Source organism: Anas acuta, chromosome 4 (genome assembly GCF_963932015.1).
Source record: "Anas acuta chromosome 4, bAnaAcu1.1, whole genome shotgun sequence".
In the NCBI taxonomy this organism is placed as follows: domain Eukaryota; kingdom Metazoa; phylum Chordata; class Aves; order Anseriformes; family Anatidae; genus Anas; species Anas acuta.
This window is the reverse complement of record NC_088982.1, coordinates 51,964,506-51,970,505: the sequence shown is the minus strand read 5'-3', so window position 1 is coordinate 51,970,505 and position 6,000 is coordinate 51,964,506. Positions and strand designations below refer to the sequence as shown.

Sequence of the window (6,000 nt, the reverse complement as noted above, 5' to 3'; positions counted from 1 at the left end):
GTCTTTCAGACAAGTGTGCACACTAAGCTGGTCTGGCTCATGAGTAATCATTTGTTTTCCACTTTTGTTCATCTTCTTCATTAAATGAGTTTAGGTGCTACAAAAAAGACAAAACTAAGAGTTGGCAGGTGGGTTTGGGAGGGGGAGTATTTATCAGGTGTGGGTAGTTATTGCTGCAAAAGAGGGAAAAATATCTTCTCTGCATTAATTTCCCTTAAGCTGCTGGTCTGAAAGTCTCTTTCAGAAGGAGAGTAGTGGTTTTTTTTCCTTCCTTCACTTTCAGTCCTCATTTTTACTGCAGTATTGTTTTATGCAAGGCTCAGCAGGCTTTAAAAGCAGGCTGATGGAGTCAGGTAATACTAAAATGTACAAAATATTTTCATTAAAAATATGAAAGAAGATTGATGTTTTCAAAATTTTGAAACATGCTGTTGAGAAAGTTAACAACCTATTGATTTATGTTTATTTTTTTTTCTGAACTGGTAGCAACTGAGAGGGAACTTCTGTTTTACAGTGGAAATTCTCCTTCCTCTACAAAGAATTGATTAAATTGTGGATGCAAAGCAAAATCAAGATTCTAGTAGAAAAATATGATTGAAAAGCATTTGACAGGAAGCATTTTTACTACCTGGAATACTGACTTGAGTGTATTTCAGATATTACCAGAAAAACATTTAAGAAGGCATAGGACACAGTTTGGAAGAAAATGAGAAATAAAAGTAACCAATAGAAGCTGGACAAAACAGTTGTTTGAACCATCTTTTCCTACTTTAAGCCTTATTGCTTTTATTACTGAGACTTTACCTAATATTAGATATATAATTTGTTTTTATGTGCTTTTCTTGCCTTTAATATTAATTTTAGGTCTTTTAGAAAAATGAATAAAGGTTGCCCACTCTTAAAGCAAGGAAATAATTTCCTGAGATGCTGAAGAGAAGGAAATATGCCTAAAACAGGATGATAGAATAGGATGGGTCCTAAATCAATACCATGGACACAAAAACAGTCATCTCCTCAGAGAGTCTGAGCAGGATACAGATTATGGTTGGCAAGACAAACAAGGAGCATCTGCAGAGCAGTTAAGTCAAAACCAGCCAAGCTAAATTCAGACCAACAACATAGAGGTGAAAAGGTTTGCATTGTGCTGGCTAACCTTAACTATCCAATTTCATTTAACTACTTTTTGGTTCTCACTGTTTGTACTTGATATATCAATTTCATCTTTGTAAGATTAATGTATTTTTTCCATGAAGTTTTACTTTTAAAAAAGCAGAAACTAAGAGTAAAGATCCCAAGACGCATTGTCTTTTTCCCTGGTTTCACATTAGGTTGACATTCAAGCTGAATTTGAAGAGCTTTTTGTTAGTGCTCAGTGGTATCGATAAACAGTTATCTCGTGTATCTCACAGGAAAATACATGGAAACATTGAAAGGATGTTTAAAAGATCAGGGGAGATTATATGATAAAATAATATTTATACTTTTCACATACCCCAACATAGTCAGAAAATTATTATGACCATGTTTCAGGTTTCATAGTAAGCCCTTTTTGGGAGAAATGAATTATTGCAGGCCTAAGAGCTATGCGGCTGCTGAAAGACTACCAACCCATGATGGTCCCTCCCTCCAGATGAGTGATATCAAAAACATGGTAAGACCTTAATATTTAGCTGTAAAACTCAAGGGAGAATATATTTACATGAAGTGATTATCTCTTATGTTTCTGGACATTCTAAAGATACATTACATTCTCCTAATAATACTTGCCTTCTTTTTGATATGATGTTTTGGAAGAACAGCTTGCACTTATAATCAGTACAATTTATCACCTATCCCCAAAGTACCCTGCCGTTGAAATGCCTGACATATATATTAGGTGTTGTGGATTTAGCAAAAATTGAATTATAAATTGCCTTGCCAGCTTTTGCCTCTGGAAATAATGAAAAAGTGACCTAAAGAAATGTTCTCCTGAAGGATTTATTTTTAGTGGCTATAGAGAAAAAAACAACAAACATGGATTGACCAGATTTTATCATTTTAAGCACTGAATAGCTTGGTCTCAAGAAAAGTTTTCATTCTTTTGATTATTTTTTTTAAAGAAAAAAGACTGCACTGAGAGTGCTTGAATGTCTCTGAAAATAACTCAATTAAGAAAGGGGAAAAAAAAAAAGAAGGAAAAAAAGAAAAAAAATAAAACATTAACAAAACATTAATTTGTACTCAGTAAGCTATGAGAATTTCAAGGTCTTGTGCCCAAATGAAGTCAAGTTAAATGTCATCCAAAATACTTTCTTTTCTCTTCTCTGGTAAGTGCCATCTCTCAATGAATGAAATTATTTGCAATGGTCTTTTAGAGTTTAACATTATTCAACTTCTCAGAATAATAGGGCCTTTAATAAGTTAATAATCTAAATTGGCAGGGCTATTTAGAATCCACTTTTAGCAAGTATTCCAGCATCAAACATGGAGCTAACCTAAATGTTAATTGTAAAGGTATTCAAAAATGCAGTAAACTTTGGTAATCCTAATTTTAAACTGACATCTAGTGTTTCCCTATGAATTACATTATTGTCTCTTGATAAATTCCTGCAGGAAAACAAAATGTACCCTGTGTTCATCTACGGTTATTTAATTTAAAATAGTCTACATGAAAATGTAGATAAGTTGAGAGTAAGCTTTCATTTTAAAAGATAAATTGAAACTGTAGCCCAGTTTGTGTCATTTGTAAATAATAATAATAATAATAATAAAAAATAATAATAAGTTTAGAAGTTTTTGCTTCAATAAACTGATGTTGGAACATGAGCTCATATTCTTTGGTAGTTTTTCTGTGTGTGTTTTTTGTTGGGGGGAGGGTAAGTTTAAATACCCAGCATTTTGTGTGTGCGTGTTTTTAATATAAGTGATAAGAGAATACAAAATCTTACTGGGGTGTGTTATGTATGTGTGTAAAAAAAATCAAAAGCAGATACTTACCAGTTAAAGATTGCCTCCTTATTATATTAAATATCCTGTTACTAAATGAGCTGATCATAAAATTCTGATGTGTATTTGGTATTACTTGGCAAATGTGTTTGAATTGTCTTTTTATAATTGATGCATTCTACACTATGACTGCCAGATTATAGTCACATGAAATTCGCTCAGCAGCTTGACTGCATAGGTTAATAATATATAACTGTCTACACCATGTGGAGAGGAGTGCAGACAACTGGAATCATATGATTTTTTTTTTCCTAAATGTGGCTGAGAAATATGAATAATATTAGCATTCACTCGTTTCAGCTTACAAAGTGACTGCTGTTCTTTAGGAAGTGATAAAAAGAAACAACTAACAAGGAAGCAAGGAAAGATATAAAATCTGAGAAGGTGAGTCTTTAACAACTGTAATGGTTAGAATCCTTAACTATCAAGAACAAAGGCAAGAATGACTAACATCTTGAGTGAATAAGTGAATAAGTTTGATAAAGTTGAAAACAGATACACTGATGGAAAGACCAAAATAAACTATTTATAATAAAATAAAGACCGTCACTGAAGGCAGGAGATGAGTTTACAGAATATCTATAAAAGCCTACACAGAAGTGAAGGGCACGAGTCTTGATCCTTTTCACAGTTGTAAGCAGTACCAAGATTAAATCAGTGGAAGGAAAAAACACACAGCAAGAGGAGGAAAAAACAGTTTCCCTGGTGTATTTGTATTTTGTTACATCCTTGTTAACTTTTAGTGCCTTGCCACTTATTTTTCTCTTTTGTATGGGTATGTACTTGACTCATTGGTCATCATAAGTAACTGAAGATGAAAAAAATAATAAATATAAGCAAGAAGTTGTAATGGACGTGCATTATATAAAATGCATATAAAGGCTTACAAGCTGGGAATATGCTGAAGAAAAGTGTTGTCATCATATAACCACAAAACATCCTGGAGATTAATCCTATGGTGGCCCTGCATGACACCTGTAGTATATGTGGGCATTAGGTCAAAATATTAGCTGAAGCTAATGATGGGCCCATTATAACCCTCCTTAGTGCTCATTACTTAGGGGACCTTTTGAAGGTGCTTTGTATCATTCTCTAGCTGACAGGCTATTCAGTGAAGGTTAGCAACTCCCTCTGAAGTCCTGTTTCTCTGTTGCAGCTAACTACCTAGCTGGGGTCATGGAAGGCACACATGGATCCTTCACCTAACCGACAGAAATAGTATAGGAAATAATTAACATCTGTATGTGGTACAAAGATTTTGAAGGAAAGTAAATTTACTGTTTTTCAAGGTTAATTTTTTTCTGCATTGAGTATAATCACCACAACAATGAATCAATGTTGTTAGCATTGCACTCAGATCTGTGGAGACATGAGTGTGCGTGATGTGTTCAGAAGGCAGTGGATGAATTCTACACAGATGTTCATGGAGCAGCCAAGGGGTTAAAATAATAATATTCCTGTAATCCTGGTTTATACTGTGGGTGAACGATAGAGTTCTTCACCTCCCATAGGTCTGGCACTTCAGAGCATCTTTAACTTAAAATGCTCATTCACCCTCTCCTTTTAAGCTATTACTGCAACATCACTGCAATCCATTTATATTCAAATTTTCAGCTTTAATAACTGCACATTTGATCCACAATAAGCTTCATTCATTAAAACTATCATTTACTGCAAGTGTGGAGTGTCTCCCTTGAAAGACTGTATGGATAACTTGGAAAAAACATTGTGTATTTCCCACTTACTATTTCTTGCATATCTTATTGCATAAAAAATAATAAATCTCTCTTGAAATCTGCACATTTCCCTTCCTGTTCCTGCAATGGCCCTAATGTCAAAACAAAACAAAACACATATATTCAGGGTGATGGACAAAATGGAAGCCTGCCATGCCAGCTCAGTCTTTTCTTACTCTCCCAATTTGAATCTGACCTTGCCTTCTCTAGCATATCTATCAATTCCAATTAGGTATGGAAGCTGTTTTTAAAACAGTCATATTTGCTTTCCCTTAAGCCTTGCTTCACACTATAATTTTCCCCAACTTTCTTAGTGATTATTTGCTGCACTTGCTTAAATAATTACTCCAGTAACTTGTTTAAATCTTTTGTGAAATGCTTAGATAAAATGATACTTACTTGCATCCCAAACTATGGAGGTGAAGTTACCCTTAGGGGTTGCATACTTAGCTATTTCCTGACAGGTAGATTTACAGATTTAACAGATTTTGTTTGTTTGTTTGTTTGTTTGTTTTTCTCCAAAACAGCATTCTTTGTACATGTGCTTGAGCACAATGCATCAGTTTTGGAAACATCAGTTTTATCACAGCAGTACTTATTTTTGAAAGCTTGAATCTATCTGCCCACTTTTAGTACAGTGTAACACCTGCCAACAAAGACACAAATTTGATTTGTCATGAATTCAGCTAAATCAAACTGAAAAAAAAAAAAAATCAATGAAATTTAGCAACATTTAAAATGTTGAGTCCAGGTACACATGTTGTTAAATTTTAAAACTATAAATAAATAAATAAAAGTACATTTATTGATTAATGATCAGTAGCAAGGGAAGGAATAAAAAAACGTTCTTTGAAAGGCAAGAGAAAATTCCCCCTAAGTAGCACTTCAGATTGAGAATTCTGAGTGCGACTTATTACACTGAAGCCTGAGGTCTTGAAGTAGCACTTGCCTCCTTACTAACTTACCAGGAAGTAGGGGTTACAGGGTATGTGTGTGGGTATTTCTGAAGGGGCAATGAGACACAGGTTTGTCTCCATAACATGTCAGAAGCTACAAAAAAGATGTAGGCGCAGCCAGGAATCAAACCCAAGTCACCTCAGATCAAATGTAGTTAGATCTAATAGGTGGGAATAAAAATGTCAAACAAGGGAGTAACTTGAAGTATCAAAGTACTGAAGCAAACTGGAGTTTTAGCAGTCAAAGCCTCTGTGATATTTTGCAAAAGCTAGAAGTTTACAACCTGACAACCTCCAAGATGGAACTCACTGTAAAATTATAA

At 34.2% G+C, this 6,000-nt stretch overlaps 1 long non-coding RNA gene across 1 annotated transcript; it reads left to right on the top strand.

Moving 5' to 3' along the window:
• The first annotated feature begins 212 nt into the window (after window positions 1-212).
• On the top strand, window positions 213-5,222 carry LOC137855263 (uncharacterized). The gene is made up of 4 exons (XR_011095649.1): window positions 213-353; window positions 1,531-1,651; window positions 3,286-3,369; window positions 4,142-5,222. It is a non-coding gene; the product is annotated as an uncharacterized lncRNA (long non-coding RNA).
• The last annotated feature ends 778 nt before the right edge of the window (window positions 5,223-6,000 follow it).